This window comes from Cryptomeria japonica, chromosome 9 (genome assembly GCF_030272615.1).
Source record: "Cryptomeria japonica chromosome 9, Sugi_1.0, whole genome shotgun sequence".
NCBI lineage: Eukaryota > Viridiplantae > Streptophyta > Pinopsida > Cupressales > Cupressaceae > Cryptomeria > Cryptomeria japonica.
This window is the reverse complement of record NC_081413.1, coordinates 107,480,144-107,491,659: the sequence shown is the minus strand read 5'-3', so window position 1 is coordinate 107,491,659 and position 11,516 is coordinate 107,480,144.

The following is an 11,516-nucleotide window of genomic DNA, read 5'->3' as shown; positions in this document are numbered from 1 at the left end:
ACTCTGTCATTTTCTATTTATTTATTCGTAGAAAATAAATCTAAAATTATCATGTCTATCTCTAAGATTTATTTCAATAATTCCTAGTCTAATATAGTTGTTGTTTAAATTTAATCAATTCTATCATTTTCTCCTTGATTTATTGCAGAAAGTAAATCTAAAATTAGCAACTAGATTGTCCCAAAGAAAAGGAAAGCATTATTTTAACCTGTTAAATATTGTTAAACTACTTTATGTTATTTCTTTTGGAAAAATAAAAATAAACAGTTTGTTTAAAGTAAATAAAAATAATATACCTCTATTTCTATGCTACCAATAAATTATTTTTTTTTGCATAGCTTAAGAGGTTAAGAAAATAAATCCATTTTAAGGTAAGTCTGAATTAAATCTACCCCCTAAGCTATCATATATATATATATATATATATATATATATATATATATATATATATATATTAAACAAAAAAATAAGGGGTTTCATTTCTATTTTAAAAATAAAAATAAAAAAAATAATGAGCAAAATGGGGGAGCCTCGGCCCCCCCTCGCACAGTGGGCGACGACCCCTAGCGACGGCCACAGCCGCCACTGTGGGCCGCAACCCATAGTTGGGAGGCTTCGGCCCCACTGTGGGCAGCACCCCACAACGACAACGTAGCCAGGCTGCGGGCCACGCCTCTGTGGGACGCGACCCGCAACATAGCTACGGCTGTCCCTACGGGGAGCCCCACAGTCTCCATGGCTTTTCCCCACCCCGCACCTCCATCAAAGCTTCATTCCTCCACGACCTCCTCCATAGCCCTTCGCCATAGCTCATTCAACCTACACAATAAACGAACCCTAACCCAAACTTTTGGGTTAGGGTAAACTCCAAATAAACTTTGTTAATAAGTTTTGTAAATTAGTTTTGTAAAGTAGATTTTGATCAAGGGTTTGTATAATATATATATATAAAAAAAAAGGGAAAGAAAACTCATAAAGAAAGAAAAAGGGGGGAAACCCTATTCAAATTTTGAATAGGGTACCCCATGTTTATTTGGGAATTAATTGATTTGTTTTAAATTCTTAAATTGTATAAATTTAAATAGATATCAATATATATATATATATATTAAATGCATATATATAAGAATTTATAGAGTAAATTTAAATATGATGTTTTAAATTTTAATTCTTTTGAAGCTTTATAAGTTAGGAAATTATAACGATTCCTTCTGTATGATTTTTGGCCATAGGGGATTCGCTTTAGTCCACCTAAATTTAGGCTTGTTAGGAATAAATTTTATAGGGCAATTTACATTATGGATTTAATTGACCCTTTAGATGAATTAGATTAATCACATTTTAATTATTGTTAAAATAAAATATAGGCATTAATAATCTAATGCTAGGACTAATTTATTTAGTTCCTAAAAGCAATTAATGGTTATTGGGTATTAATATTAACTTTGTCTATTAACTTGGAGATTTTTGCGTACATGAGTTTATTTATTTATTAAATGGTGAGATTATAATAATTTATTTGGAAGAGGATATCGTGGTGGAATTATATATATTCGAAATAAGTCCAAGACTTTGTTCTTGTGAGCTCATTTAGCCTAGATGGAATCTTATACTAAATAAAGCAGTTAACATTTTAACGTTGGATACTTCAAATTTCAAATGCTCGATTAATTAATATTATTACGTTAAAATCATAATTAATAGTTAATTTATAGATGCAAGATTTAATCGAGTTATAAAAGAAGGATGTATTATCACGGATGGAGGAAACTTGTTAGGAGGTAAATAATTATTATTAAATCAAGTAATTATATATTTATGCCTATTTAGTAGAAGTCAATCTAATTAAGAATTATAATTTGTAACCGTAATAAAAGGGACATTCGATGTGAATTTATTATTGTCCCTTTAAAAATCATTTTGTTCCATTTGATTATAGGAGTTATCGTAAGCTGTTATGTTAGGAATATCCTGACTTTGTCGTATAGGAGTTTTATAGAAACCTAAGGCTTCTAGATAATTTTGTTCTATTCATCGCTCATGTTAGAAAAATGTTTTAATATAATTTAAGATTCTGCTTGGAACAACCTATTAAGTTGTCACATCTAATTAAGCAGAGTTTGCATATAATTAAGTGTATCAACAAAAAAAAAATTGTTATGTGTGTTTTTGCCCAAAAGTTTGGGCATTACAGTGGAGATGACAAGGCATCATTGAGCAATTAAGGAAAGTTTATAAGTGTGTGAGAAACCTTCTCTTTTTTTATCATAGCCTTCAAGAAGGGTACTAGATATTAAGTTATGGTAATTAGTGTAGTTATTGGCCACTTCACCTTTTAACAAAATAATCCTATATTTTAAATTTTTCAAGTTTGGAGTTTTGGAGGGAGTGGGGAGAGATTGAGAAAGGAGTAACTAGTTGGATGATTTGGAGAAGTGTTGAAGTTGTAGTTGTGAGGTACCTAGGAAGATCTCAAGTTTGTTTGTAGGTGAAACTACCATTAAACTTCATATTTTCCATCTCCAAAAGTGTAGAAATAATTGATGAAATCTAGCCAATGTTGGTGTAGATTGTGGTTCTTGAAACCCATTGTGATGTAAGGTTGATTTGAGGCCATTTCCTTGAATTTGAATAGAAGAAGGTTCTTATTTGAAACTTATTGTTTAAGTTGCTTATTGATTTGCAACATTTTAATTCACGATAATTTCTAGTTTGAATGTGGGTGTTTGAGAGGGAGATCCTCCCTACATAAAGAAGTTAGATAGACATAACCAGCATGAAGATATGATCCTTTTAGACTTGAAACACATCCAAAAAATTCCATAAATTTCCCATTATCTAATTCACATTCTTATTAAGTATCATAAATTTATATCATATAGATCAAGCACACCATGATCTTGATAAATACAATAAGAGAAGGAAATAAACATGAAGTGATTTCTTATGTAACTAGGGGCCAACACAAAACATTCAATATAAATAATTTAAATAACATCTAGCACTTCCTAATATGACTAGGGGTAAAAATACAAACATCAACAAGCTTTCAAACTATATGAAATAGTAGGATAAAATATCTCAAAAAATAATGTAGTACAAGGGTTCACAATATCCAAACACTCCCAAAACACAAATTCCTCAATACCCAAAACACCCCAAGGTGGTTTTCTCTCACAATCCTTCTTTTCTTCTAATAGCCCTCCAAAATGTGTTTTTGGAACATAACTTTCTGTACAGACAAACTCAAACAGAGATAAAGACATTTTTGATTACCCATTTGCCTATATCTTAACATATGATATTTTTGTCTAGGGTTAGTTTGTAACAAAATGTTCAAATATTGACTGCTAATTCTGCTACAAGACCTAATTAGGGCAGCAAACCATGTATTTTGACCATAATGTTTGATATAGACTCGACCTATAGGATTCAAGACCATTTTTTGGATACCCATTTGGGATTTATATAACATATATAAATATCAGGGTAGGTTGTTTTGTAACACATGGGCCTAAAATTGACTGGTAATTTGCATTAGACTCATTCACCAAGGGTTTTTTAGACCCTGTCTAAGTAAAATGCCTCTAAAATACTCAAAACTCAATGAAAATAGATGAGACTGGTAACAATGGAAATTTAATTCAATCCCGTATCCAACCATACCATGTTTATATCATAGAACATTCATACAAATTCATACTATTTACTGCAACATGACTGTTACCTGAAAAATCTGGAAGTTGTAGTTATTAAAACAATCATAAATTTCATAATAATTAATGAAAAAATACCAAACCAATTGCATCTGGAAGGTTATTCAATCATCTATCATATCCAATAAATTTTAGATCATTAAATTCAATATAAAATTTATACAAAACCAAATAACAATTAGATTGTCTATAAAAACATTGTTTGGGCATGCAAACTTTGTATTTTCTTCATTCCATTCCTTCCCAAAATCTTCCCAACTTGGGATCCATGTTTACAATTAATTTTTATCCTATTAAAACCACATTTCAATTTTCCAACCAACTTCCACATGACTTTTGAAATGATGACCTTTCATATTCCCAATTTTTGCATTTTACAACAAGACAAATATGCAAGAATTGACAATTTTTGACAAAAATGAACTCATAATCACCTAATAACCTATTTAATGACTCAAACATGTTAAATATAGTCTAAATAACCTTATGAAATGACCTAAACACCATGTAAATAAAATATTTACAAAATGGCCTCGTGGAGGCATAATGTCCACTAGGTGCTACTACACCAAACTCCTAGAGAAAAGAAAATCAAGTCCTCTTGAGTGCAAGTCTTCTCCTTCCTAGTATTCCAATTCTTCTAAAACTTGTCATTTATCCATGAAAATATTCTTGGGTCCTTCCTCTTCTTCTTCTTACACCATCTCTTATCCATCATTTTCTCAACTTCTAGATTCCAAAACTCCATTTCTTGTGTATATGCCTCAATATCATCATCTATGTCTCCCTCCTTAAGCACTTCTCCTTTTTCTTTATAACCTACACATACATAATAAAATAAAAATTTATAAATAAACCATTGATACCTTGAGGTCTCCTCCTTGTCTCCTTGCACCATACACTCCACTCCAACCTTGTCCTCTAAGGGCCTCCTTTACTGAACAACATCTTCCAACTCTTCCATCATAATCGTTAATTGTTTAGGGCTTTCATAAATAAAGTGGTATTCATCTTCTTCCAAATATACCATTCCCTTCCAAAGAATTTGATCAATCTCTTTCTTCTACACTCCAAGGTTGCATTCAATTTTTTCTACTGTTGCAACTTCCTCTTCCACAACTATTTTTTCTTTCTTCTCTCCTGAACAATCTTCTTAATAGGCCATGATACCGTCTTTTTGATTAGTAAATATCATCTTTTCATTTAAAGTTCTATTCTTTTATCCAACTCCTCCATATCCTTTCTTTTTTGTTCCATGATTTTCTTCAATTCCCAAATCTCTTTCTCAATCTCCATTTGCTTTGCCCTCTCTTTTTCCTTCTTTCTCTATGTTTCCTCTTGTTTCCTCTTTTGTTTCTTCTCTAGTGAACCCTCAACCTACAAATACCTCCTTAAAAAATCCATCTCTCTTCAAGAAAGTCTCTTTCACCTTGCTTCACTATGTCTTTGTCACACCTCACCTAGGTTTCCTCTCTTCTTCACCACCTAGTCTCTTGGCGTCTAGGTTCTCTCCTCCCCTCACAAAAGACAAACGTGCAAAACTCCAAAACATCTTCACTTTCCCAAATATTTGGGCTCTGATACCAATTTATGCATTATAGGGGTTCATAGTATCCAAACACTCAAAAAACACCAGTTCCTCAATACCCAAAACACCCCAAGGTGGCTTTCTCTCACAATCCTTTGTTTCTTCTAGTAGCCCTCCAAAATGGGTTTTTGGAACATAACTTTCTGTATGGACAACTTCAAATAGAGATAAGGACATTTTTTCGTACCCATTTATCCATATATTAACATATCATATGTGTGGCTGGGGTTACTTTGGAGCACAAGGCTCAAATATAAACTGCTAATTCTGCTACAAGACCTAATTGGGGCAAAAAGTCATTTATTTTGACCATAACTTGTGATGCAGACTTGAGCTAGATGATCCAAGACCATTTGTGAATACCCATTTGGGCTTTATAAAACTATTACCAAAATTTTGCACATGCCAAATTTGGTGCCCTAATGAAGCCTTGCATTCATTCATATTGAAAAGGGCAAATCATGAGCAAAAATAAAAAATACATATTTTTTGTCTAACTTGTTTGCTTCATGTGTAGATACAGGAAAAGCATTGCAGCATGTGGGTTAAAATAGGCTCCCGAAGAGGTTGAACTCAGCATGCTGATTTAAGAATGCCAAAATCTCCCTGCCCCCTGATCAAGTAGTGACAAAGAAGGACTCAGAGGTTTTCAAGCATCAAGCTCTGAGATTTTCATGACAAATGCTCAGGTGCAGGTCACATATAATAGTAGGGGCCATGAAAAGCACTTATCCCACATTGGTAGTGGGGAGGAATTCTTTAGCATTTAAACATAACATCGCATACATATCAAGCGTCAAAAGCTTGAAATCTTTTTGCAAAAAGAGGCTAATCGCCCAGTGGACCCCACATGCGCACACATCTTAAGGCATCCTATTTTTTTCACCGGCTGGCGGGAAGAGACTAAAGAGTGAGAAAGTTGAAGAAAGATCAATGGTGATGCGGGTGATCCAACAGTTGTCGCTATGTCGTGATGGTTAGATGCTCACCAAATAATCATCGCGACTTGGCAATTGATGACATGGCAGAATAGAGAGTACAATACCAAAGACAGGTGGCGGTCCAGTGGATGGTGACACTTCTTAGTTCCATCAACATCGAGCAGAACTTGGTCACAATGAGTCCCGAAAAGGTTTCATCAAAAGATCAGTTCCATCGACATTGAGTAGACCTTGGCCATGATGAGTCCCCAAAAGGTTTCATCAAAAGCTCAGTTCCATTGACATCGAGTAGACCTTGGCTATGATGAGTCCCAAAAAAGTTTCACCGAAGACTTAGTTCCATTTACATAGGGTATATCAAATAAATCATAAGCAGTTCTGCTGAAAGAATAATATCGATGAAACTACAGGTTCGATGAGACTCATAAATGGCTCACTGAGGGAGTAGATTGGCCGAAAGAAGGATATCCGATAGAGCAAAACACATGGCAGGCCTGAAAAACAAGTGGTGCCCAGGTGAATCTCTGGAGCCAATCAAGGGGTGACACATGTTGACACACAGCACAAGAGAGAAGATCAGTCGAGGTTAAAAGTGGAGCAAATTAAGAGAAGATCAATAGTTGTCTGAAAGATCTAAGGGCTATCACTATGGCGCTATAGAAAGAAGCTCGCTGATTATCCCTTGCGACAAAGCACATGTGGAAAAGACAAAGGGGAGGTGAGTGGCTAAGGTGCTAAAGATCAAGCAGTTTGAGGACAGATCAATGATCATTGCTATACCGCATGATGAAGATGCTCGTTGATTATCCCTTGCAACTTGACAACTGATTATGTGGAAGTAGAGGTGGTCGTCTAGGTGGGCTAAGAATGAATGAGGATGCACCATGGGATAGAGAGTACTTAGCGAATAGGTGGGTCCAATCCAGATGGCAGACAAAGTGGACCCATGAGAAAATCAGAGGTTGACACATGGAAAAAGTCTGTAGACAAGCCGATGTCTATATTTTTTAATTCAACTTTGAACTTGAACTTTGAACCAATTCAAAGGGGTTCAACAGTTTAAAGTGGTTCAATGGTTCAAATTTCATTATTGTCACTCATTCTCGTGGGCCCTGGATGAAGAGAGAAACAAGAGAGATAAAAGCAAACAAGTAGAGGTAGAAAGCAAGCAAGTTTCTGACAGATCAGACGGTGGTTGTCATACCGCAGTGAAAAACTGCTCCATGGATAATCATGCGGATTTGGCGACAAATGGTGGGGCTCGCTAGGAAGCAAATGAAATAGTTAATGCAAGCAACCATGGTCAATGCAGGCAATCTAGTGGCTGGCAATAATAGAAAATTGCACGATGGACTCAAAATTGGTTGTTTGAACGGTGAAAAGCCCACCAAGTAAGGAGATGAATTTCTGCATGAAAGATTAATGCAGATGCTTATTGATTGTCTGAATATGCAAGTTTTACATATCGTTGGAAAGCTTGCGAAATAGGGAGATCATTTCCAAAACCATTTTTAATGAAGGTTTCAACACGAAGAGAAGTTGCCAGGGAATGCAGAAGATTTTTTCAGTGGGATTTCTTTTCCATATAGTCATAGTTCAATTCATCATGCAACTTTCACATGGGGATAGTTATTTTTCACTTTTAGACATGTAGATTTTTAAACAGGAGAATCAGTGGCAGTCCTTTTGAGTAGTAAAGATTATTATTTTACAGTATTGTGCATGAGTTTTTATGCCATTTTGGGGGCAGATTCGCCCAAGGCTTTTCTAATGCAGTCATTTTAGGGTTTTGAAGGGAATTCATCATGATTTCTATATTTTCCTTTTCTCCTTCTTTTTTCCCTCTAGTTCTTTCTTTTTTGCATACACATTTTTGCAAAAAAGCATTGTAGCTCAGTAGTATTTGAGTTTTGTAACAACAACAGTCCTTTATTTTTAGTAATATAGCAACATATTTCCTTCTTGGCACTTCTTGTATTATCTAGTGAATGAATGATTTGATAATTTCTTGTGATTTTTATCCTCTAATTTATCTCATTCAGTCAATTTGTGGTGCAAGGAGATATGTGTTTATTGCAGGTTCTAGTTTGTGTTAGTTGATTTTAATTGCTTGAAGTTATGAAAACTTGTTGCTTTCCTTCATGCATCCATTAAATTCATCCCTTTCTAGGAAATGTTTATGCATCTACATGTTTAGTTGAGTTGTGAAGCAATCAAAGTTTATTTGTTGAAGGTTTTGTGAGTTAAGCAGGTTGCAGACCTCAGATAAGATATTTGGTGCATCACCTTCATTAGAATAGATTTTTTGTTACATGGAAGCTTTCTATCCCTTTCTATCCCTTTTCTTATCAAAAGTATTTACAAGAGATTCACCAAACAGGAAGTCGACCTGATCTTCAGAGATTCACCAAACAGGAAGTCAACCTAATCTTCAGAGATTCACCTTCACTTTGAGCAACCCACAGGCTCGAAGGTGTTTCCATGTTTCACAAGATTGCTTGTTTTCAAACTTAGCATCACAGATGCAATCCTTAGTGACAACAAGTTTTGGCACACCCGATGCGACCCATTTGAGCTATGACAGCTCAAAAAAAGTCCATTTTTGTTGTTTGTTTTGGTATTGTCATCAATATTTCAGCCTATTGAGGTTATTTTGTCTAAGTACCTAGTGACTCTATTTCCTAATTTTATGTACAGAATAGGTCTAAACAGCATATGAAAAAGAATCAAACCAGATAGAGTGAGGATCCAGTTGAGTATATTGAGCTACCACCATCGCAGAGAAGGTCAAGAACAACAAAAAAGATAGAAAAAGCAACAAATTCAGCAGTTGAGTTTCTAGAAAGTTTGTCAGTTGAAGTTTTTCTTGAAACTCCAGATTCTAATCTTCTATCTAATTATTCTCCTTTACCTAATAATTCTCAACCCAATTTTCCTACCCACATAAATCCTATTTTTGTAACTACTCCAATTCAGCCATCTATTATCCAGAATCCACCAGTAAATCCTCTAGTATTTACAATGGTCATACCAAGAGCACATGCTTTTGTACCCTTCAATGGAGGTAGCCCTTTGAATTTGACCCAACATGATTCTATACAAGGAGTATCTCTAAAAAGTCTTCCTAGTTTCACTAGTGAAGACCACGTCACACCAATTGAGCACATAAGAGATGTAGCATCTCTATGTGCAAATCAACATATAACCCAAGAGAATGTGGCGCTCAGGCTACTGGCAGCATCATTCAAAGGTAAAGCACTTCAATGGTTCATGGGTTTGCAAATTAATTCAGTTACTAATTGGGATGATTTGGGTGACAAGCTAACAAAGCAGTTTGCAGATAAATCGGATCACTTATCATTGGTTGAGCAAATGACTATTGGCATTATGTGAACCGGTATGTGGACATAATGGCATTGTATGTTGTCATTGATGTCAATATGTTGAAGAGGTATGAACTGGCATATGTGAGAACCGGTATAACACTGTGAACCGACATTTGTGCCAAAGTGAAGCAGTGTGCTTGTTCAAGGTGAACCAACATATGGTTATGGGAACTGGCACATGGAAGTGTTGTATGACTATCGGTTGGTAGTCTCAACTTTAGGGTTTTCAGTTGAAGTGCTTCAAGCCTGTATGGCTCAATTGGTGATCTTTGTGTAATGAGTAAGCAGTATAACAATGAATAGATCATGTTGCCACGTCAGTGCATGAAGGATCTTGCATGAAGAAGACTATCCCTATCTACCTCGGGAATGTGCAAAGTTTGTAAATGATGAAAACGCATGATGGATTATCAGCTGCCATGAAATCGGTGGATAATGAATGATGGATAATGTCTTGAGATTTATTCAAGATCTGCTACATTTAATATAGTATGATCTATGATCAGGATTGAAATGTTTGAATTCCTTAACCTAATAGGTCTAGGGTTTAGGGTTTATGCTACCGACTTGTCTATTGTCCTATAAGGTCGATGTTGTGATTCTTTTAGAGGTTGTTGGCAAAAGACATGTGTGAGTATCCAAGAGAAGGGATATGAGATCCTTGCCAGACCAGAGGAGAGAAGTGATACCTACTGAGTGTAAGTGCAGAAGGTGAAGAGGAGCTTAAGCAAATCCATATTAGCATTGAGTGATGTTACCGGATCATTGTAATACCTATTGATCTCTAACCACCTCAATAGTTGGAAAATCCCCTAACAGGGTAGCCTTAACCAACTTGCTGTAAATCCCTTAACAGGGTAACTCAAAGTTATTGAGATTTGGAAAGATAGAGAGCTCTAGAAATCCTTTAGCTATTGAGTTCTTGAAATCCTCTAACAAGGTACCCTTAACAGGGTTTAACACTTAACCAGGTTATCTCTAATAGGATCAGTTCCTAGCAGAACTTTTTGTAATGTCTTTAACCGGAAAAGGCTTCTAACAGAGTGGACTTCCAAAGAGTTCAACAACAAGCTTGTGGGTATTCATCCCCACCGTGGTTTTTTCTAGTTGGGTTTCCATGTGAAAAATATGTGTGTCATATGTGATGCTTTGTTATTGCCTGTTAAGCATATGATGGTTTTGTGTTTTATGCCTGTCAATAAAACATGTTGAACTAGCTATTGTGAAGATATGATGATAGATTGTCTATTCATGCATAAGGGTGAAATGGTAGTACAGTTTGTAGTTGAGTGAAAAACTCAGCGAGTAACCGGTTTATGATTGTTTTAGTTGTTCTGAGTTTTACCAGTTGCATTCTATTTCAAACTGGTGTCACTATTTGCCAGTCATTTGGAGGAATTGTTGCTGAACCAGTTTAGGTCTGTATTTTGTCTGTACTGATTCACCCCCCCTCTTAGTACCAGTTTGGTACTATTCGTTCATCATTGAGTTATCAATTGGTATCAGAGCATCCTCCAGGTCCTCTATGTTATAAGCTTAACTGCTTGAGGTAAAGATCCTAGACAAATGATGAAGAGGGAAGGTCCAAATTTTAACAGGGAAAATTTTGGTATATGGAAAGATAGGATGAAGATATTCATCAAAAGCATGGGTGCTCAACACTTGAGTTATGTTGAGAGCGTCTATGTTGTCCCTACTGGTACTCTCACCGATGACCAAAAGAAAGTGATACAAGAAAATGGGCAAGTCATGGAAGCTCTGATTAGTAGTCTATCTAACATTGAGTTTATTGATGTTCAAGACAAGGTAAATCCTAAAGAGGTATGGGATGCTCTTGAAAATATCTATGGTGGTGATGAACATGTAAAACAGGCTAAGGAAGAAA